Source organism: Symphalangus syndactylus, chromosome 14 (genome assembly GCF_028878055.3).
Source record: "Symphalangus syndactylus isolate Jambi chromosome 14, NHGRI_mSymSyn1-v2.1_pri, whole genome shotgun sequence".
In the NCBI taxonomy this organism is placed as follows: Eukaryota; Metazoa; Chordata; class Mammalia; order Primates; family Hylobatidae; genus Symphalangus; species Symphalangus syndactylus.
In genome coordinates this window covers 89,782,690-89,807,700 of record NC_072436.2, presented here as the reverse complement: position 1 = coordinate 89,807,700, position 25,011 = coordinate 89,782,690, and the positions used below count along the sequence as shown (strand labels likewise).

The window sequence follows — 25,011 nt, the reverse complement described above, 5'->3', positions numbered from 1 at the left end:
CAAGTACACATGCTTTTTCTTCTTCTTTTCTATAATTTTTTTCTTTTTTTGCTTCAGTCTTGATATTTTCTATTGACCATTTATCTAACTTACTCATTTTCTGTTCTATTGATTCTAACCTAGTCAATTTATTAAGTCCTTTAAGCCAGTGGTTGTATTTTTCCAGTTATAGGATTTCTATTTGATTAGTTTTAATGATTCTGGCCCAGTTATTTGATAATATTTTTCCTCATATTATCTATTTTTAAAACATATTCATTATAATTATTTGGTATTTTATATCTGATAACTGCAATGTCTGAATGACTTACTTTATTTTTGCCTCCTTTTTTAAAACTTTTCTCAGTCATTTGGTTTCATGCGTCAAATACCTGGTAATCTTTGATTGAATGCCACCTTCTTTTTGTTTTCAGTTCTTGACCTTTAACCTGAATTAAATGTCATGAGCATAACAGCATAGCAGGCTGTCAGGCTAATCACAGTATACTGTAGATATCTGCCTAGCAACTCTTGGTTATCTGAGTTGCTCTCAGAGCCACCAAACTGTAAAATATTTTAAGATTTTTCTAAGATTTTAAGATTATTTAAGATTAGAGACTGGTGGCCAGGCGCGGTGGCTCACGCCTGTAATCCCAGCACTTTGGGAGGCCGAGATGGGCGGATCACGAGGTCAGGAGATTGAGAACATCCTGGCTAACACGGTGAAACCCCGTCTCTACTAAAAATACAAAAAAATTAGCCGGGCGTGCTGGCGGGCGCCTGTAGTCCCAGCTACTGGGGAGGCTGAGGCAGGAGAATGGCATGAACCCGGGAGGCGGAGCTTGCAGTGAGCCGAAATCGCGCCACTGCACTCCAGCCTGGGCGAGAGAGCGGGACTCCGTCTCAAAAAAAAAAAAAAGATTAGAGACTGGTGCAGTTTTTTTTTTTTTTTCAAGATTTATCTAGTTGTTCTTGATCAGGGAATTGGTCTACATAAGCCATTCTATCTTCACTAGAAATAGAGATTCAAGTAGTATCCATCTCTGTGTTATTAAAGAAAGTTCGTGGCATGTCATGGGATGGATTTGGAAATGACTTTTGGAAGACATTAAGGCCTATGAAGGCCTTACTCTATATTCTACCTTCTGTAACTACTAAATAAAGAGCACGACCTATAAAGGCCTTTTATTCTAACAGAAGTTAGAATGTTTTCCTCATGGTATAGGTAGCTTTGTGGAGATTTTCTTCTTCCAGTAGCAAATTAATCCATGTACGAACAGTTATGCTTTTTATTTCTTTTGTAGATTTTCAATCATTTTTAAAATGTGCAAATCAGGCATTGCTGCCCAATGTGTAAGTTATTAATGTGTACCTAGTTTAAGGTACATAAAACTATTTCCTCTAAACTATAAACTGTGAATACATTTGACTGCAATATAAAAACAAAGTTCAGTTATGACACTATCATGTTTGTAAGCACTGACTTTTGTTTTAAAACCATCCATCATCAATTGAGTAAGAGTGAGCATGCCTTTTCCTATTTTCCATTGCTGTACTCCCCAAAGTAATCCAGGGGATTCTCACCATAAAAACAAATTATTCTGTAAATACTATCTGCAGGATAGATGGATTCTAGAATAATCATGTCCAGAGTTGTGGACACGATATTGTGAAATGTTCTAGTTGCTGGTGATTTCTTTTAAGGCAACTGAGGAAAAACTATTTGCTTCTTGAGGAAAGTCACTATGTGTAGCTTGTTTGCTTGTTTCCTCAGAGTCTCACACTGTGCCTACCGTGTGGTTAAGTATGCACTCAATAGTTGTTTAACGAATGTACAAAAAGCAGAATTTCTAGATAATGCTTAAAATGTAGACTAATACTTATTAAGGTTTTGGCCAAATGTGAGTAAAAATAGTATGTAAATCAGAGTCCAATTTTTCTTGTTAAATTACCAAAAAGACATGAGGCAAAAGTAAGAATCTCATATCCTCAAATAATACGGGATTTCTAGAACTTTGTTATTTCTTTTGCTGAAATGAGCTGTATTTGTTGATATAAGATGTCTGCTTTCAGAAATTAGGATGAGTTTGTTTAGTATTTCTAATGTTTTATATTTCATAGAAATTCATGATGGAACCAGTAAAACTATTGAGAACTTTCTGTAATACTTTTACTTTTTGAGAAAGCATTTGAAATAATAGAATTATGAAGCTTGAAATTACCTAAAGTAGACATTCTGTGCATTTTTCCAGCACTGCGTAGGACAATACCATAAATACTTAATATAGAAGTATCAATTTTAATTTTTAATGTTTCTGAAAAGGGGAGATCCATTATTATATAAAATTAATGCAATCCAGGGCATTATAATCCTTATAAAGCAAAATATTTTCGCTTAGGTTTCAACCCAAAAATCTTTCTGCTGGCGTTAAGATATTAATATTTTTGATAGTAAGAACTATTATAGTATTTTGTATGTTTTGAAAGTCAAAACAATCTGATAATAGAAAAATCAAACAACACATATTTTACAGGATATTAAAAGCACCCAGATCAGATTTCTAGAGGTAATCGCTATCAATGTGATGATGAGCATCTTCATTGCTAATTATACTCACCCACTCGTTTTTTGTTATTTAAATTATTAAGCTAAACTATGAGGAGCCTTTTCCTTAGCAACATGGTTAATTTTACTCAATTGTCAGTCATTGTAAAACATGGTTCTAGCAATGAGTTAGTTTCAAAGTGACTATAGCCATTTTTATTTGTCAACAAGCATTTCAGATGTGTTTGTAAGTAAGTGTAAATCTCTAGAAAAAATCTATTATGATTTATTTTTGTCACTAACCATCTTATAAGAATATATGTAACCTGCACTTAATTGGGGATGTGAATTAATATTAATTGAGTCCTCAAGTAAAAGGCTGATGAGGTGTTGTTCCTTAAAATAATCAAAAGTGTCTTTGTGCATATTATATTATTATGTATGTTTAAAGGCTATTCTCTCACTTACCCAAATTATCAGTTTATTAACCTAGGCTGCATAAGCAACAAGATCATTCACAAGTATACCCAGAAATAAAGATAAGTTAGCCAATATGACACTCATCATGGCATCTCAACTTTGATTGCATACTTTTATCACATGGGGACATTTAAAATGCCTATCTTTCTCTCCTGATACTGTGATTAATTTTTTGAAGTATTTATTTATTTAAATTGACACATTGTACACATTTGTAGGGTATAATTTGATATTTGGATACATATCTATGTTGTATAATGTTCCAGTCAGTGGAGTGAATATATCTATCACCTCATGAATTTATCATCGCTTTGTGGTAAGAACCTTTGAAAACTTCCCTTCTAGCCACTTGGTAATATAAAATATTTTACCCTTAACCAATGTCACCTTGCTGTATAATAGAATATCAGAATTTATTCATCGTATTTAATCGTCACTTGGTGCCTGTTGACCAACCTCTCCCCATTCTCTTCTCCCCCTTCCCCTCCCCAGTCTTTAATAAGTGTTATTCTACTCTGTGCTCCTATAATAGTGACTTTTTTTTTAATTGACACAGTTTTGTTCTGTTGTTCAGGCTAGAGTGCAGTGGCACCACCTCATTGCAACCTCAGCCTCATGGGTTCAAGTGATTCTCATGCCTCAGCCACCTGAGTGGCTGGGATTACAGGTGCGTGACACTACACCCAGCTAATTTTTTGTATTTTTAGTAGAGATGGAGTTTCGCCATATTGGCTAGGCAGGTTTCAAACTCCTGGTCTGAAATGATCTGCCTACCTCAGCCTCCCAAAATACTGGGATTATAGGTGTGAGCCACCATGACTGGCCAGTATTGAACTTTGTAAAAACAATTCCAAATATATGTGAGATCATGCAATATTTGTCTTTCTGGCTTTGGCTTATTTCATTTAACATGATATCCTCCGGGCTCATCCATGTTGTTGCAAATGACAGAATTTCATTCTTTTTTGTAACTGCATAGTATTCCATTATATATACATACCATGTATTCTTTATCCATTTATTTGTTGTTGGACACTTTTAGGTTGATTTCATTTTTGGCTATTGTAAATAGTGCTGTAATAAACATGAAAGTGCATATATTTCTTTGACATGCTGATTTCATTTCCTCTGGACATACGCCCTACAGTTAGGTTGCTGGATTATATGATAGCATCATTTTCAGTTTTTTGAGAAATGTCCATACTTTTTTTCTACCATTGCTTTACTAGTTTACAATCCCCAAAACAATGTATAAGTGTTTCCTTTTCTTCACATCCGTGCCAACACTTGTTTTCTTTTGTCTTTTTGATAATAACCATTCTAACAGGAATGAGGTGTTATCTCATTGTGGTTTTGGTTTGCACTTCCCAGTTGATTAGTTACATTGAGCATTTTAAAATATACCTATTGGCCATTTCTATATGTCCTTTTGAGAAATGTCTATTCAGGTATTTTGCCCATTTTTAAATCGGTTTTATATCTTTTTTTGTTTGTTTTGTTGAGGTGTTTAACTCATTTATATATTGTGGATATCAAGCCCTTGGCAGATGTATAATTTGCAGTTATTTTCTCCTATTCTGTAGACCAAGCTTGTCCAACTCACAGCTCACAGGCTGCATGTGGCCCAGGACAGCTTTGAATGCAGCCCAACACAAATTTGTAAACTTTCTTAAAACATTATGAGATTTATGCAAAGACTTTTTTAAAGCTCATTAGGTATCATTAGTGTTAGTGTATTTTATATGCGGCCCAAGACAATTCTTCTTCCAGTGTAGCTCAAGGAAGACAAAAGTTTGGACACCTCTGCTGTAGACTTTCTTTTCACTTTGTTAATTGTTTCCTTTGCTGTGCAAAAAGCTTTTAGTTTGATGCAATTTCATTTATTTATTTGCTTTATTCTCTGTGCTTTTGAGGTTTTATTTTAAAAATTCTCACCTAGCCCAATGTGAAGAATTTTTCCTACGTTTTCTTCTAGTAGTATAATAGTTATGGGTTTTACACTTAAGTCTTGTCTTTAATCCATTTTGACTCAATTTTTCTATATGATGGGAAGTATGGGCTTAGTTTTATTCTTCTGCATGTGGATATCCGGTTCTCCCAGCACCATTTAAGAGACTGTCTTTCCCCCAACATGTGTTCTTGGCACCTTTGTTGAAAATCAGTTGACTGTACTTGTTTGAATTTATTTCTGGACTCTATTCTGTTTCATTAGTCTATGTATGTGTTTCTGTTCCAGTACCATGTTATTTTGGTTACTACAGCTTTGTAGCATATTTTTGAGTCGGGTAATATGATGCCTTAGCTTTGTTCTTTGTGCTCAGGATTCATTTGGCTGTTCTTGGTATTTTTTGGTTCCATATGAATGTTAGAATTGTTTTTTCTATTTCTGTGAAGAATGTCATTGATATTTTGATAGAGATTGCATTAGGTCCATAGATCACTTTGGGTAAGATGGCCATTGTAACAATGTTAATTCTTCCAATCCATGAACATGAGACATGTTTCCATTTATTTGTGATCTCCATTTCTTTCATCAAAGTTTTAGAGTGTTTAGTGGAGAGGTAAATCTTTCACTTTCTTGATTAAGTTTATTCCTAAGTATCTTATTTTTTATAGCTTTTTAATTTATTGTTCAGGTAGTTCACTGTTAGCATGTAAAAATGCTACTGATTTTCAGATGTTGATTTTGTATCCTGCAAGTGTAATAAATTTACTTATTAGTTATAACAATTTTATGGTGAAGTCTATAGGATTTTCTATATATGATTATGTCATCTGCAAACAGGAACAATTTGACACCCTCCTTTCCAATTTGGATGTCTTTTATTTCTGTCTCTAGTCTAATTGTTCTGGCTAGGACTTCGATTCCATGTTAAATAGAAGTGGTTAAAGGGAGTATCATTTTCTTTTCCTTGATTTTAGAGAAACAGCTTTCAGCTTTTATCCATTCAGTCAGGTGTTAGCAGTGTGTTTGTCAGATATGGCTTTTACTGTGCTGAGGTACATATCCTCTCTACCTAATTTGTTGAGAATTTTTATTATGACCAGGTGTTGAATTTTAACACATTCTTTTTCTGTATCTATTGAAAGGATCATATGTTTTTCTTTCTTTCTGTTAATGTTGTATATTACACTTATTGATTTGCATATGTTAAACCATCCTTGATCTCACTTGATAATAGTGAATGATCTTTTTATTGTGTTGGTGCAGTCAGTTTGCTAGTATGTTGTTGAGAATTTTTGTATCTATGTTTATCAGAGATAGCGGCATGTAGTTCTCTTTTTTTGTTTTATCTTTCTCCGGTTTTGTCATCAGGTTAATGATGACCTCGTACAATGTCTACGCACCTACTCTTGCTCTTTTTCCTTTGTATGTTTTTAAGATATTGTCACCAACATGTTGCTTTGTCATAAGTCCCTTTAACCGAACACTCTTTCCTTTAACTGCTCTCCGAAGGTTAACTTTGAGTGTATGTTTCAGCTTTCTCACCATTTTTTAGTCTACAAATCTGTGCCATGTTTAAACAAACAATTCTCAAAAGAGCCCTGCCATAGGGAGGTTTTAAGCAAGCTGTTTTCATCTGATAAAGACAATTGTGGCTGGCTGCGGTGGCTCATGTCTGTAATCCCAGCACTTTGGAAGGCCAAGGTAAGCAGATCACTTGAGTCCAGGAGTTCAAGACCAGCCTAGGCAACATGGTAAAACCCTGTCTCTACTAAAACTACAATAATTAGCTGGCTATGGTGGCACAAGCTTGTAGTCCCACCTACTTGGGAGGCTGAGAGGGCAGATTGCTTGAGCCTGGAAGGCAAAGGTTACAGTGATCTGATATTATGCCACTCCACTCTAACCTGAGTGACAGAGCGAGATCTTATCTAAAAAAAAAAAAAAAAAAAAAAAAGATAATAGTGAAATAAAGAGTATGACAAAATCTGCTTCTATGAGTATATGTCACAAAAATTACTTAGTAGGCAATCAAGTACTTGGCTTTAGTTTCTTCTTGGTTATAGGACTTCAAAAACATTTTCTTTAGAAAAACTCTCCCATTCAACATATAGTAGTAACAATAAAATAGAACCTTTGAAGACATTATTAGTTGTTGATGAGAACTATTATTTTATGAAGTCAATATTTTACTTAACATTAAAACCTGGATACAATTTATTATGATTTTTTTTCTTTCTACACACTTCCTCACCTTATTTCTTGTTACATTAATTGGTTAAATTGAAAAAAATAATCATTAACCAAACTAAGTATCAAGTATACTTGAGGGCACTCCCACTTCAATTTTAAACTAGGGAAACATAAATTCAGTTGGCTGCTTTACATAATAAATTTTATTAAACATTTGGAGCATGGTGTAAGTAGAAACATATTTATCCAGGAGATGCTATTGAAGGGCCACAACCTATTGTGCTTAGATGTTAACCATGATTTTAAACAACTGTAGCCATTCTATACTGCACAGTTCATAGGTGCAGGGCTAGAACTAGGGTGAGGGTGGGGAGGCATATGCCTTTGTGCAAAAGTTAAGGAGTTACTAAAAAACTCAAGAATTAAACAGTATTTTAATGTACTAGGAAAAAATAAAATGTGAAAATATCCATGATGAACAAAAAAAAATAACATTTTCAATTAAAAACAATGTAACGTTTAATTTGTTTAAAGTCCAGTGTTGCTTATTAGTTAATTTACTTCAGACTTTAACATGACTTGGCAGAGCATTTTATCGTGCCACTACTTTATGTTTCATTTTTTTAATCCTCATTATTTATTTATTATTTTAGTGACAGATTCTCACTTTATCACACAGGCTGGAGTACAGTGGCATGATCATGGCTCACTGCAGCTTCAACTTCCTGGGCTCAAACAATCCTCTTGCCCTGGCCTCTTGTGTAGCTATAACTACAGATTCATGCCACTAGGTCCAGGTAATTTGTATTTTTCAAAAACTTTTTGTAGAGATGGGATCTCACTGTGTTGCCCAGGCTCAAGTGATATTCCCACCTGGGCCTCCCAAAGTGCTAGGATTACAGTTATGAGTCACCGTACTTGGCCGGCGCCTCCTAATTTTTGCACTCAAGGTTAGTGTCTTACCCATCTTCCACTAGTCCTGGCCCTGCGTTAAAGGCTTTTCTTTGTCACTATAGCAAAAAGTAAGCATTTCAGGTTATACAATGAAAGTTCAAACCAGATACGCTTTTTTTCACCTCTCTGTTAAGAAGAGGATTTGACAATGTGTAGTAGATCATAAACTCTAAAACTGGAAATTATTACTTATGGATAACCATAATCCTTTCCACCACCCCCACACGAGCACCCACACCCACCATATTCTTATTTAATATCTGTAAGAGAGGATCTCAGAGTCTGTGTTTTATAATAAATGCAAAATTGTTCTGTTGCAGGTTGTCCTGGAATCATGCTTGAAGAAACAGTTGGCTAGACTCTAACAGCTGTCCACAATTTCTTGTATCTCTCCTGACAGAGGACAGTGTTCTTAAAGGTAACTATTTGGTAAAAGATAATAAAATGGCCAGAGATTGTGCATCTCTGCATTCAAAAGTATTCTAAAAGTAAACAATAAAAAGCTTTGGCATTTTTAATGACTCTTTAGCTTTTCATGGGACTTTCACAGCTATGTGGCTTTAAATTGCAGTTTGGAAATGGAATATGATAATAATTGGTGAATACTCCACTTAATTTATCTGTATTTTATTTCTAGTTACCTTGTGGGAAATTTACTATTTCACCTATTTGGCCATTTTTTAAAATTATTACTTGAATTAAGAATATATTGCTTGAAATTGTATAATACAGATGTATATGCTCCTAAATATACCTACAAGTTATTATAATGAGAGTGCTAATATTTTCTTAAAATTTCATAATGGATAAATGTAGGTTTTAAAATTTCTACCTCTTTTCATATTGTGTCAGCTTCTCAGTGTTTATGATAATCATCTTGTAGGAACTATATATATTCAAATCACCTGGGGTGTCACAGAAATACAGATTACTGAGCCTGTTCCAATACCTATTGGTTTGGAATTTTCTAAAGGTAGAGCCCAAGAGTCTGTGCTTTTAACCAGTATCCCTATGAAATTCTGCTAAACCTTGAGTACGGTTGGGGGTTAATCCTTCTGTTTGTGTTTGGTGTATATATATATAGTCCATATGTTTTCAGTTTAATAATTTGGTGGGACCATTCAGTCTCCCAAGGATCTCTGTCCATTTCCCACTTGACCTCCAAGTGTAGAGGAAGATATACCCGCTCTTCTCTATTTCATAAATAGCAACATAATAGAACAAGCATGATTAATAACAAGTCATTATTGTGTAAAAATTATAATTTGAGTTTTTCTCTGATGCTTTTTCTAAATTTGTGGCTTATATTGTACTTTACAGCCATAGTACACCATATCAGCATGAGAGCTGTCACATAGAGCCAGAACAATAATCTATGTTGCTCAATATGACAGCACTCTCTTCCTGGGAACGAACCTAACAAAAGATACAGGAAGGACGTGCCCTTAATTCTTAGAGTATTAGCATCAGTTACTTACTTATTTTCGTCCTAAATCTAACAGTATTTAAATTTTGCCGATCTTCTCCAATACAAGTTTTATAAGCACACTGTCATCCATCATGTATTTATTTATATGCTCCGTGTCATCTGTCCTTACCTCCCTATCTCTGTCTCTCTCTGTCTATGTATTCATCTGTCCATCTCCCTAATGATTTTCCTAAACTTTGACCATGCTTGCAATCTCTTTCTCTTCCAAATGGATGATTTCTGTTTTACTAATCTACTTCGCATATAATTCAACACACTTAACATACTAATGCCCAAACCTCACGAGTGTAATGATCAAATCAGGGTTATTAGGGTGTCCATTATCACAAACATTTACCATTTTTTAATGTTGGGGATATCCAAAATCTTCTCTTTTAACTTTTTGAATTGTATCAAATACTTTTTAATAGAAACATTTTTATTTGCAGCCACCTTATCTTTGCATTTTTAAAACTCTTATCAGATTACTCCCTTGAAGAGGCTTAACAACATAAAAGCAATAAGAGGATAACTCTGGCCTGCAAGAGCCTTGTGGCCCAAAATAATGATGTTAATTAATGCCAGTCCTTCATGAATACTGAGGAAATGTAAATGACAGCAAAAGGTAGTCACCATTTCCCCACTTCAATCCTTAATTTACATACTGGTAGCAACCCCTTGACTATCTCACATCAGTAAGAGTTTCTTATTAAGAAAAATACATAGTTGTTCCTGAGGACACACTATCATAAGTCATTTATAAACAAGATATTTGATCATCAGACATATAGATAATACAGTTAGCCTAACTTAAGAATATGGCCACATGGGTGATCTTGTGAAACAATTATTCATTCTTCTATCTATTTCAGGAATTTTAGTTACTGCTAGGCATGAGACATTAACTTCTGAATCTTAGGAACTATCACAAATTCTATTTAGTCATTAATTTCTGAATTTCATGGATATTTGGTGGCACCCTGAATAGTACTGAGAGGGGAGCTCAGTGACTCAGAAATGTACACTAGCAACTGTCACTCTGAATCTCTAGCCAGGCAGCTTAAAGAATAACTTGGACTATCTACCCCCAAAATAAGATTTGTTATTTCTATTTCAACTACACTTTCAAAATATGTTTTCAAAATATGTTGAACCTGACGTGTCTACCTTTTAAAGAAAAAACTAGAATAGAAAACTTCCATGTTCCATCACCCAACTTTAAGGATTACTAATTCATATGCAATGTATCCTATTTGTTCTGAGCAGTTTCTGTGTTTCTGGTTTCCCAAACTCCGGGTTTGGCAAATTGCATCCCAAGGGGGAATATAACGTTTCTCTCTTCCCTCCATCTCATATAAATTGGATATGAGATCTTGATTAGATTGAATTTAGGAGGTTTTGAGAATATTACCTTATAGGTAGCATTGTTCATTTTACTTCAGAGACATATAATATCTACTTATCTTTCTTTTGGTAATGTTAGCAATTAATGATCATTGCCTATTACTGGACTAGAGTTTGTAAAATAGTGATGTTCTAATGCTTTTAATTCTTCTTAATGTATTAATTGAAATATTTGTATAAAGGGAAAGTTTTACTTATCAACTATTTGGTTCCCTTGAGTTACAGCTCATAGAGGGAAAGCTGGGCAAATGCCTTGGCTGTTTTTCTTTATTTTCGTATATGTAAGATAATAAGTTGGTTTCTTTACATCATCCAAATATCATCAGTGTTTTATTTTTTCTTGTTTGAATTTTGTGTTCAATAGCTCTCTGAATCATGTATTTAAATATTTTAATTGACTTTGATTCATTGTTTTTGTTATGCTTATTGATGCTCAAATTTTCTCATCTTTGGTTATTTAGGTTATTTTTAGGTTGGTTCTCAATTGTTACCTAACAACTCTGGTGTTATTTTGTTGGCGTTCTTTTTCCACAAGTTTTTCACTGTTTCGCTTATGTTTTATCAGACAGTGATATAATGGACTAATATATCATTCTAGGTGGTGAATAGTGATATTCTAATTCTGGAACATTCTAGAACGGTGACTTTTTAATTCTATCATTCTTTCTTAATTTACTAAATACATTCTCCATCAACTCCTTGGATATCTTGATATATAGTTTTTATTGGAGAGACAAGATAAATATTTTTTAAAATATCTTGTTATTTATTGATTTTTCAGAATATTAATTGGTTTTCTAGAAAAGATTCCATAGATGACTGTGTGAGATTGCATCATGGCCTGTAATTCTTCATTCTACCTATGTCTCTACCCTTTGCAATGTTAATTTTTAGTTCATTTTAGTAGAAGCAAAGCGTTCTTCCGTTTCTTGACCTTGGGCTCAATCTTGAGACTTACTTTGGCCTACAGGATGTTAGAGGCCATGGAATAATAAGGGGCTTGAAATTTCCTTGTGTGGTTGAGCTTTCCTGTAGTTCTGTCCTTATCATGAAGAAGAGCATGTCCCATCAATATGCTGCTTGTGAAGGGAGGATAACAAAAATGTGGTCTGGATCTCATTTGCTGATTAGAGTTAAGCACAGGCAAGCCCAAGCTCGAGTTTCCTTACCTCTAGAAAACCCACAGACACTTCAGCAAAAATTAATGATTTTTGCTTAAGCCACTGTGTTCTCAAGTGGTTTATTTTAATGGATTATTTGTGATAGGTGATGGATACAGTGATCACTGGGGGTTTTGTATTATTATGAACTGATGGATCTTAAGAGGTTTGCTATATTTGAATCCATTTGTTTCATTATTAAAATATTATTCAGTGTCTTGCTTTCATGCAGTAGGAGTCTCTTCAAATGGCCTCCTAAGTTCTTTTGTTCTAACTGTAAAAGTCTTTGATAATTTTATTGCTTTCTGGTGTAACCAGATCTTCCAGGCTCATTTGTACATTCCTTGTCCCAGGCCTGGAGTCAGCCATTTCTCCCAGAAGCCCTGTTTCCTTTTAGTGGGAAACGTCACTAAAAGCTTACAATCTAGTTCTAGGGACTAGGGACAGGGGCTATTGGTACTGTGTTGATCAGAATCTATGTGGATTTATTGAACAGACTGGCATTTTTTTAAACAGAAAATATGCCACCTGGAGTTTACACTGATATTTCTAATTAAAATATTAAAAATTATTATTAGAAGGTTTTAATTATGCCTTATATATTATGGCTTTAGAACAATACTTGTATTACTACTAAAATAATGGTTGCTAAAAATACTTTGAGATTTACTTTTTAGAGTTTTTTGTTTTATGCAAAACACTGAGAATATAAAGTTATATGACTACCTTTAGTGGTCATTTATAATAATTTTTCCTTATCTTGATACATTGCTAGATTCATTATTTTCTCTTCATTTTGCCTTTGTTTCTTAGAAGCTGCTTTTACATTTTGTTTTTTCTTATAATTATGTGAAATATTTATACAGTTCTAAATAAAACGCATACAAGAAGGTATTTTCTGTAAAGTCTGGTTTCTATCCCTGATTCCTCCAACCTGTTTCTCCGGCTAATGTAATTTTTATTATTTTATTTTTTGTATTTTGGATTATTCTTCATTTCCAAAAGTATATCACTATATATCTTCATGAAATATAATTTTTATTGATATGTTGTTCACTTTTTTAAAATAAAGACACACACTTTTCTCCATGATAGTTTTGTTCACTTAACAAAATGTTAATGTTATGTTAACATAACTTAACATTATGTTTTGGAGACCATTAATGATATGTAAATGTATTTCCCATTTCTTTAACAGCTGCATAGTATTCTATATGCAGATAAACCATAGTTTATTCAACAAGCCTTTAATTGATGATATTTGGGTTACTTCCAGTCTTGCTATTACAATAGTGCTGGAATTAATGGTCCCCTGCAGAGATTTTTTTGTACTTTTGCCAATTCATCTTTAGGGTGTAATCATAGAAGTTGTTTTGCAGGTCCAGGGCAAATGCAGGGATAATTTTGCTAAATATTGCTTTATTCCCTGTGTTAAGATTGTACTGGTTTTACATCGCTACCTGATATACCCACTGTTGAATCGCAGTAGTAGAGTCGGGAGCTGAGAATGACACATTTGAATAAGAGAAAAGTTCATGAAAATAAATGTAGTACTGCTTAGGTGGCATCCGTTTAACATTATCAAGATTTAAATTTTGAAAACTGAGGCTGTTATACATGTTATAGTAAACATAGTATCTGATTTAAATTCACAAAGCCATGACACATTCCTTTCAATGGACTTGTCTAAAAAATGTGTTATGTTTTTTCCAGTGGCATTGCTATATTCTCTAGCTAAGAGTCAGTGACATTCTCAAGCTTCTCGAATTACAGAAAAGCTTCTGTTCTCAAAATAAGTTAATGTTGCTTGACAAGTGTCGTATGCTTAAATTGAAAAGCTAAAATGTAAACCTTCTAGAAGAAAACAAAGGAGAAAATCTATCCAACCTTCGTCTAACAAATATTTTTCAGGAAATGACACACTAAGCATATAAGAAAATTGATAAATTGAACTTTTTTAAAATAAAAATATTCTGCTCTTTGGAAGACAACATTAAGAAAACAAAACTATTAGCCATAAGCAGAAACTATTCATAATATATTTATCCAAAAAGGATAAATAGCTCTACTTAGAGTATACTGAACGTGTTTACAACTTAATGATAAGAAGACAAATAACCCAATTAAAACATGAGCAAAAAGGCTTAAATAGATCATTCCCAAAAGAAGAAACATGTATGACCAGTAAGCAAAGGGAAATATGATTAATATCGTTAATCATCCAGGAAATGACAATTTAAACAAAATGAGATACCAGAATATTTTCATTATAATGGCTACCATACCAAGTGTTGAAGAGGATGTGGCGCAATTGGAATGCTCATACACTGCTGGTGGAAGTGACAGTTGGTACAATCCCTTCAGAAAACTGTTGGAGCTTCTTAAATGGTTAAACATACATTTAGCATATGATTCATAATTGCATTTCTAGGCATTTACCCAAGAGAAGTAAAAATACTTATTCACGGCTAGGCGCAGTGGCTCACGCCTGTAATCCCAGCACTTCGGGAGGCCAAAGTGGGCAGATCACGACGTCAGGAGATCGAGACCATCCTGGCTAAAACGGTGAAACCCCGTCTCTACTAAAAATACAAAAAATTAGCTGGGTGTGGTGGCGGGTGCCTATAGTCCCAGCTACTCAGGAGGCTGAGGCAGGAGAATGGCACGAACCCAGATGGCAGAGTTAACAGTGAGCTGAGATCACGCCACTGCACTCCAGCCTGGGCGACAGAGTGAGACTCCATCTCAAAAAATAAAAAATAAAAATAAATAAAAATATTTATTCACAAAAATAATATATGCAAATATACCTTGTAGCTTCATTCATAACAATTCTAAACTGGAGAAAACTTAAGAATAAGAAGATAAATGGATAAATGAATTATATATTCACACAATGGAAAACTACGTGATAATTTAAAGGAATGAACTATAGACATACACAATATGTTTGAATTCCAAATACATGTTGATAAACAAAAGAACATAGATATAAAAGAATAGGTCCTGCATTTTATGAAATTGTAGAAAGATAATGTAATGTCTAGTGAGAGAAAGCAGAGAAATTGTTGTTTGGGGCTAGGGTTGAGGGGATTGTGAGGACATTTTAAAAGCATAGAAGTTTCTCTATCTTGATTGTAGTAAGTTTGCATGAATGTAGACATTTTAAATATTTTCAAACAATGCACTTAAGATGAGTGCAATATGTTATATATGTTGTATTTTGATAAAGTTGATTAAAACATTTTGATAAAAATGTTCTTTTTTAATTTTAGAGTCCACACTGAAAACATAATTTTTGTGTCATTGAAAGATCAGAATAAAATAAAGGTTACTTGAGGGCAGTATCTACAATTTATTGATAGTAGGTAATCAACTAGTGTTGAATGAAAAAATCAATGAATGCATAAATAAATGGTTTGATTACATTTAACACTATGTAGTTGGAATTATAAAAGGAGATATTGGAAAATATATTCTATGCAAACAATGTTCAAAATAAAAACTGGGGTAGTTAAACTAACATCAGATAAATAGACTCGAAGTGACAAATTCTTACAGAGAAAGGCAGTAAATATTGATAGAATAAATTCATCAGGAAGATATAACAATAATAAGCACACACATTCAGCAACAGAGCTCCCGTAACATATAAAGTAAATATTGGCATATTTGAAGGAAGATATAATTCAACAATAATGGTTGGAGACTTCAGTTGCTCACTTTCAATAGTGGATAGAAGATCTAGATAAAAGATAACTAAGTAAATAGAGGATTTGAACAACAACTTAGTCCAACTATACCTAAACAAACTCATGTAGACTACTTCACCCAAAACCACAGAATACACATTCTTTTCAAGAGCATATGAAATATTCTGCATAATAAACCTTATGTTAAGCCACAAAATAAACCTGAATAAATTAAAAAAGATTGTAATTATACAAAGTTTTTTCTCTAACAACAATAGAACAGAGCTAAAAATCAGTAACAAGAAAAATCTTAAAATACATGAATATGTGAAAATTAAACGCACTTTTAAATGGTTAGTGAGTCAGAATAAATAACAAGAAAAATTAGAAAATAGGAATGAAAATAAGAGCACAGCATAACAAAACACATAGGATGCAGCAAAGTCAGTGCTCAGAGGAAAATTGATAGCAGTAAAACTTTTTGTTAAAAAAGAAGATGACTCTTAAGTTACACTTTATTTATTTATTTATTTATTTATTTATTTATTTATTTATTTATTTATTTTGAGACGGAGTCTCGCTGTCACCCAGGCTGGAGTGCAGTGGCACGATTTCGGCTCACTGCAGGCTTTGCCCCACCGGGGTTCACGCCATTCTCCTGCCTCAGCCTCCTGAGTAGCTGGGACTACAGGCGCCCACTACCTCACCCAGCTAATTTTTTATATTTTTAGTAGAGATGGGGTTTCACCGTGTTAGCCAGGGTGGTCTGGATCTCCTGACCTCGTGATCCACCCGCCTCAGCCTCCCAAAGTGCTGGGATTACAGGCATGAGCCACTGCACCTGGCCAATGTTACACTTTAATGACCTAGAAAAAGAAAAGCAAACTAGGCTCAAGCTAGCAGAAGAAATGAAACAAAGATTAAAATAGAGGTAAATAAAATAGAGTAGTAAAAAATAATTGAATGAAACTAAAAGTTGTTTCTTTGAAGAAAAATCAACGAAATTGACAAATCTTTAGCTATACTGCAAAGAACAAAGAGAGAAGACGCAAATAACTAAAATCAGAAATTAAAGTGAGACATTACTATTGACCTTACAGAAGTAAAAAGGATTATAAGAAACATTATGAACAATTATTTCAGTGAAACAGACAAATTCCCAGAAACACACAAATTACAAAAATTGACTCAAGAAGAAATAGAAAATCTGAACAAACCTATGCTGAGTAAAAACTAAATCAGTAATTTAAAAAAAAAAAAAAAAAAAGCCCAACCAAAAAAGGCCAGGACAAGATGGCTTCCGTGGTGAATTTTTCCAAACATTTAAAGAAGAATTAACACCAATCCTTCTTAGGTCTTTAAAACAAAACAAAACAAAAAAAAAAACCAATAATAAATAACAATAACAAACATAAAAGAGATTACTTTCTAACTCACTTAATGAGATCAGTAGTATCCTGTTATCAAGCCAGATAAAAGCATCATAAGAAAAGATTATTACAGACTAGTATCTCTTATAAATACAGACACAAAAATATTCAACAAAATACTAGAAAACTGAATACAACAGCACAATAAAAAGATTAAACACCATGACCAAGTGAGATTTACCCAAGGAATACAAGAGTAGCTCAGCATAAGAAAATCAATCAATGTTATATGCCACATTAATAGGACAAAAAGAGAAAAACCCATGATCATCCTAAGTGAGCAGAAAAAAAGCTTTTGATTAAATCAACAACCTTTTAAATAAAAGTACCAGAAAAAGTAGGAATTAAAGACAACTTTCTCAACCAAAAAAAGGACATTTAGGAATAATCCACAGCTAACGTCATACTCAATAATGAATGACTGAAAGCATTTCTCTTATGATAATGGGCAAAAGCAAGATGCCTGCCTTCACCACTGCTATTCAACATTGCTGGAAGTCCTGGCCAGATAAATTAGACACAATTATATATATATATATTTACATATATACACACACACACACACACACACACACATATTTTATAGATAGATGGTATCCAAGTCAGAAAGGAAGAAGTAAAATATCCCTATTGTAGATGACACAGTCCCATAGGTGGAAAGTCCCACCCCCTCCAATTCAAAAGAGCTCCTAAGGCTAAAAAATGAATTCAGCAAAGTTGCGGGGTACAAGATTATTACTCAAAAATCAGTTGTTTTTCTATACACCAGCAGAGAACAATTTAAAAAAGAAATTAATAAACGATTCTACCTATAATAACATCCAGTTTTTTAAAAAAATACTAGCATCCAAAAGAACAAAACACCTGGCAAAATATGTAACCAAGGAGATGACAGACTTGTACACTGAAAACTATAAAACATTGCTGAAAGAAATTAAAGAAGATCTAAATAAGTGGCTGGATATGGTGGCTCATACCGTAAGTAATCCCAGCAGTTTGAGAGGTGGAGGCAGGTGGATCACTTGAGCCCAGGAATTCAAGACCAGCCTGAGCAACATGGCAAAACCCCATCTCTACAAATACATACAAAAAATTAGCCAGGTGTGGTAGCATGAGCCTGTGCTTCCAGCTACATGCAAGGACTGAGATGAGAGGATCCATTGAGCTGGAGAGGCAGAGATTGCAGTGAGCTGAGATTATACTACTGTACTCCATTTTAGACAACAGAGTGAGACCCTGTCTCAAAATGAATAAATAAATACATAAGAAGACATCCCATATCCATGGATTAGAAGACTTAGTATTTCTAAAATGTCAATATTACCCAAACCAATCTATAAATTTAATGCAAGCCTACCAAAATTCCAAGACTGTGTTTTGCGCAGATGGAAAAGTCAATTCTTAAATTCATCTGGAGTTGCAAGAGACCCTGAATAGTGAAAACAATCTTGAAAATAAAAAGGTTAAAAGAATTACACATCCTGATTTCAAAACTTACTAAAAACCTACTGTAATCAAAATATCATGATACTAGCATAAAGACAGACATATAAACCAATGGATTAGAATTGAAAGTCTAGAAATAAACTCATGTATTTATGCCTAATTAATTTCTTGTAAAAGTGTTAACACCATGCAATGAAGGACGGAGCAGTGTCTTCAACAACTGGTACAAAAACAACTGGATATTAACATGCAAAGGAATGAAATAAAACCCCTACCTCATATCAAAAATTAACCCAAAATGGATTAATGACCTAAATGTAAGTGCTAAATTTGTAGAACTATTAGAAAAACAAATATTATTTTTCATGACCTTCAGTCTGGTGATGGATTCTTAGATATGCCACGAAAAGTATGAACAACAAAAGAAAAAAAATTGTTAGATAGGGCTTCATCAAAATTAAAAACTCTTACGCATCAAATGATGTTATCAGGAACATGAAAAGAAAATCTAGAGAATGAAAGACAATGTTTTAAATCATGTGTATGATAAGGGCCTATTATCCAGAATATATTTTTAAAATTCTTACAACTCTGAGTCAAAAGGACCAACCACCCCATTTTAAAAAGAAGAAAACCTTGAATACCCATTTCTCTAGAAAAGATGGACAAATGACCAAGAAACTCATGAAAGATGCTCAACATTATTAGGCATTATGAAAATGCAAATCAAAACCATAGTGAAATACCACTTCACACTCAGTAGGATGGGTATAATAATTTATTTAAAAAAAGGAAAATGATGACAGCTGTTGAGGGTGTGGAAAAATTGAAGTCTTTATATATTACCATGGGAATGCAAACTTACAGAGCCACTGTGGGAAACAATTTGGCAGTTCCCCAAAGATTTAAACATAGAATTACCATAAGCCACCACAATTCTACTTTAATTATATGCCAAAAAGAATGAAAATAAGTACCCAAACAAGAATATGTATACATAGGTTCATGGTAGCAGTATTCACAATAGCTAAAAGATAGGAACAATCCAAATATCCATCAATGGATGAATGATTAAATAAATTGTGGTATATAAGAATGGAATATTAATAATTACAGAAATAAAATACTAATATATGTGACAAAATGAATGAACCTCCAAACCGTTATGCTAAGTATCAGAAGCCAGGTACAATATATGACATATTATATTGTTTCATTTATATAAAATATCCAAATAACTCCATAGAGACAGAATGCAGATTGGTGGTTGTCAGAGGGGTGGGATGGTTGTCAGGAGGGGGAGGCATGAATGAGGAGAAATTACTTAATGGGTAAGGAGTTTTATTTTAGAGTGATGGAAATGTTTTATAACTAGCTAGATTTCACAGCATTATAAATATACTAAATGCCATTGAATCATTCACTTTAAAATGGTTAATTTTATGTTATGTAAATTTCAGCTCAATAAATTATTTAAAATTTGCTTATCCATGTATTCAATAGTTTCCAATTGATTTTCATATGCTTCTAAAAATATGTGGACAATTTGATGCCTGTAAATTTTTTAGCAGGTGAATAAGAATGAAGGGTTCTGCTCCCTTGGTCACCTTTAATATTTTTATTATTATTTTGGGGCACCTATGTTTGTCCTGAAACTGTGGAGGGTCATAATATACAGAATATATGAGAAAAGTTTACAATCTGGTGAGAAAAATAGTTTGTATACATATGTGTTTACCTCTGCTTCTGTGTCGCCTTTGTCTATAGCTGTTTAAAACCTGCTCTTTATCTTCATCTCTAACTATAACAATCAGAATGTAACTTGACTAATGAAATCTCAAAGTAAAAGAATTTAGAGATTTTTCAGTCTTGTTTGATGTAAGCAGATTCAGATTGTTTTTGTCCTTCACTGCTGTACACTGCTAAGGGATCCTCCATCCTCTGAAATGTTTTCAGAACCCTAGAACTTTGTTGAGCCCCTAAACCTCATTTCAGCCGACATTCAAAAATAAATCTTCATTCGGACCAGATTTTTAAATTGTGATTCCCCTTTAGTGTGGAAATAGAGAGGATAATTTTACTAATGTTGCTAGCTATATTTTAGTTACTTTTGAACAAATTTGTTTGAGGCTGAATGCTAGATTTTTTTTAGATTTTTTGCATAGATTTACATTAAGATGCATGCCATATTTTTATAAATTTATAAAATTCATGTTAAATGTACTATTTTTGTAATATCATGCTATTGGAAAGTAAACTTAGTCTTTTAGAGGAAACTTTTTAAAAATGTGAATTAAAAAAAGATTTTTATTCCCAAAAGAGGGAGAGGAAACAATAAAGCTCTCAAAACAAAGCAAACTAAAGAACAAAGAGAAAATGCAAAATACGCAATTTGCTTGACTCCATTCTGAAATAACATGGGTTTTACATTTGGTGAGGCTGAAAGATGCCTACATACCAAGACAACCTCACCTGCAACATAGTGACAGAACATACCAATACCTCCATCACAGATAGCCATAGACAGGTTTTTCTTTAATAATTCATTCCAGTCAGTCTACTTACTTTTAAGTATTAGAGAATTGGCTGAATGAAACTTTGTATTTAATGAATGTGATTCCACCAAAAAAAAAAAAAAAAAGAGAAGAAAGAAAGAAAGAAAAGTTACCTAAATGAAGAGAATTGTCAACAAAGTATCTTTAGTGACCATCTATTGAGTGCCTTTTTAGGTAAAAAACCCTATTTTCTAAAAACTCACTTTCAGTCATCTCTTAGAGTCCTTGCAGTAATATTATGAGGTAGATACTATCACCATGTGCTTGGCAGATCTTCAGCAGAGTACATATTAGTTGAGTAAATTTTGAATAGATTATTCCCTTTATACAGAGGAGGATGCTGACATTTAAAGGGGCTGGCTACGTCACTTACCCAGGGCCCACTCAACTGTCAGTGATAGAACCAGGACTCAGGCTTATACCAATCTGATGCCAAAATTATATTTTTAGCTCTAAAACCAAAATTTTTTTCATGTCTGACAAATCAACTAGAAATGCTTTGTTTTCCCTTTGAACAGATCTCTGTAATCAATGGCATAGGAACAATTATTCCCTTCCTTTAAAAGAGCTTGTTGACCTCCAGCATTTACTCTAAAATTACCAGCCTTGGAAATAGTATCAAATATCATTTAACCACAGAAATTCTATTTGGGCTGCACTGTGCATATTTCGTGACCTTGCTTCTACATTTCCTTCAGGCCTTAAGTCAGAAGAGAGGGTAAATTAAGATGGCATTACCAACTGAATGTCTAAACTGAGAAATGGTTAAGAATGCCTATTTGATTCCCAGGTAGATGTTTTACCTATCTGAGGGAGCTGGAGTCAAACAAAACAGATTCTTACAGTTCTGAAAAATAGGGATGTGGGGAAGGGAGAAAAACAGGACTGGTCAAGGTTTTCTTCATGTACTTGGTTTTCTGTGGAAAAGTCTGATTTTTATGCAACTTGAAGTATAATTGCAGTACAGTTATACAATTGAGACTATGCACTGTTCATAAATTTCACTGAGTTATCCTAGATCAGAGGCAGCCTGGACATAGATGATTAAAAAGTTAGAGATGTAGGAGTGATTCCAGAGCAAGTGGCAGACTTTTCCAAGACTTCTTTATTCCCAAAGAAGGGAGTATTTGTCTTATATCTATGGGTAGATAGAGAGATGTAGCCTTATAATTTTGTATATATGCAGTACTCTATAAATGAATATATTTAATATAATGCACTACATGTAGGAATGTATACACATGAAATATATGATATTATATAAACATATTTTAGAGCCACTATTTACACAAATGTCAAGTACTTTCATATCCATGAGCTCATGGTTTCTCATATCAACACCCTGGTGTGGACTTCCTCAGAAACATAATCTCTACTCCAACTCACAAAGCACACTTTTAAAAAATATAAAGATTATTTTCATGTTTTATTAACTAGTCTTATAAAAATTGAAGCCTCCGTAAAAGTTCATAGGAAAAATATATGATATTTTCTGTGGATGAAGCCAGCATATTATTTATTACCTCTGCATGGACAGTAGGAAGAGAAGAGAGACAATAGTCTTTTAATGGGTCTTTTAATAATAATTACAATAGTAAAATACTAAGAATTCATTATGTTGGCAATATTATTCAAACAAATGGATCTGGCTGTTTACCCTGTCTTGATGTTTTTGCTCATATCAGAGCCGCAATTTCTATTTTAATGTTAGAAGGTAAGCCAGCTATATTATTTCCATTTTATCACTGAGTTAGTCAAAGTGTAAAAACCAATATGGCTCAGATTAAATAATCAAGTCAGCACCTAAAAAGGGTGAGGACACTGAATTTTGAATCCCAGACAAGGGTTCCCTTATCCAGCTTATGTTCTCTTCATTCAGGAAGTAGAAGGAAATTGGCTGTCTCCCCAGTTGCCTGTGAAAGGTGAACTGGCATCTTTATAACAGACAAGTCTCTCACATCTTAAATTGGTAAAATTTAGCAGCTCCACTTGTACCCTCCTCAAACTCTAAACGAAATATCATTCCACAATGAAATGTTTGCCTTAATTTATCACATTCATATTGGATTTTAAAATGTGTCCTCAGTTTGTTAAGAATTTCAAGATTTCGGCGTGAAACTGAATTATATCTACAGGAAAAAAAGCTAAAAGTTTCAGACTCTTGTATTTTGCTTGTCCTTTTAAAAAAAGACTCATCAAGGAAGACATTTTTAAAAAATCCTTTGCATTCATTAACATATTTAGATAAATAATAAAGGAACAAGAAATAGAATGGTGGTTCCTTTGTTCATTTATATAATTTTAAAGATTATGTTTTTCATTATAAGATACAAAAGACATGCAAAACTTAACTTCTAATTCTGTAATATCTCTCAGCCCTTCATAGATATCAATAAATGATAGAAGTAGAACAAAGTTCTTGTCTGAGTACAAAAGCTAGCTGCTTACTAGAGTGGCACAATGCTAACAAATAGGCAGGGTTTATTTAAAATGCATTCTAAGTAAGAAACATTATACCAGACTTTGTGTCTTCATTGTTTGCTTTCTCTGCCTTTTGGATGCTAGTTTATTTTGTGGGGAAAGGATGAAAGATTTTAGTAGGCATAGTGACCATTAGTTTTATGAGAGTAACCATCACACTCATCATTGGTTAAAAAAGACAAAACACCCAAAAAATTGGAATTAAGAATCACCTGGGTAGCACATTCAAAATGCGAACTTCCAGGCTTTTTTTTTTTATTATTATTATTATTATTATTATTATTATTTTTTTTTTTTTTATTATACTTTAGGGTTTTAGGGTACATGTGCACAATGTGCAGGTTTGTTACATATGTATCCATGTGCCATGTTGATTTCCTGCACCCATTAAATCGTCATTTAGCATTAGGTGTATCTCCTAATGCTGTCCCTCCCCCCTCCCCCCACCCCACAACAGTCCCAGGAGCGTGATGTTCCCCTTCCTGTGTCCATGAGTTCTTATTGTTCAATTCCCACCTATGAGTGAGAACATGCGGTGTTTGGTTTTTTGTCCTTGCGATAGTTTACTGAGAATGATGTTTTCCAGTTTCATCCATGTCCCTACAAAGGACACGAACTCATCATTTTTTATGGCTGCATAGTATTCCATGGTGTATATGTGCCACATTTTCTTAATCCAGTCTATCGTTGTTGGACATTTGGGTTGGTTCCAACTCTTTGCTATTGTAAATAGTGCCGCAATAAACATACGTGTGCATGTGTCTTTATAGCAGCATGATTTATAGTCCTTTGGGTATATACCCAGTAATGGGATGGCTGGGTCAAATGGTATTTCTAGTTCTAGATCCCTGAGGAATCGCCACACTGACTTCCACAATGGTTGAACTAGTTTACAGTCCCACCAACAGTGTAAAAGTGTTCCTATTTCTCCACATCCTCTCCAGCACCTGTTGTTTCCTGATTTTTTAATGATGGCCATTCTAACTGGTGTGAGATGGTATCTTACTGTGGTTTTGATTTGCATTTCTCTGATGGCCAGTGATGAGGAGCATTTCTTCATGTGTTTTTTGGCTGCATAAATGTCTTCTTTTGAGAAGTGTCTGTTCATGTCCTCTGCCCACTTTTTGATGGGGTTGTTTGTTTTTTTCTTGTAAATTTGTTTGAGTTCATTGTAGATTCTGGATATTAGCCCTTTGTCAGATGAGTAGGTTACAAAAATTTTCTCCCATTGTGTAGGTTGCCTGTTCACTCTGATGATAGTTTCTTTTGCTGTGCAGAA

The 25,011-nt window shown here is 33.7% G+C and overlaps 1 long non-coding RNA gene across 1 annotated transcript in view; it reads left to right on the top strand.

Moving 5' to 3' along the window:
* Positions 1 to 25,011, top strand: part of LOC134732376 (uncharacterized) — a 1,392,928-nt gene that overhangs the window by 11,805 nt on the left and 1,356,112 nt on the right. Inside the window, exon 2 of the long non-coding RNA XR_010115476.1 lies at positions 8,417 to 8,514. This is a non-coding gene — a long non-coding RNA (uncharacterized lncRNA). The remainder of the gene's footprint in view (positions 1 to 8,416; positions 8,515 to 25,011) is intronic.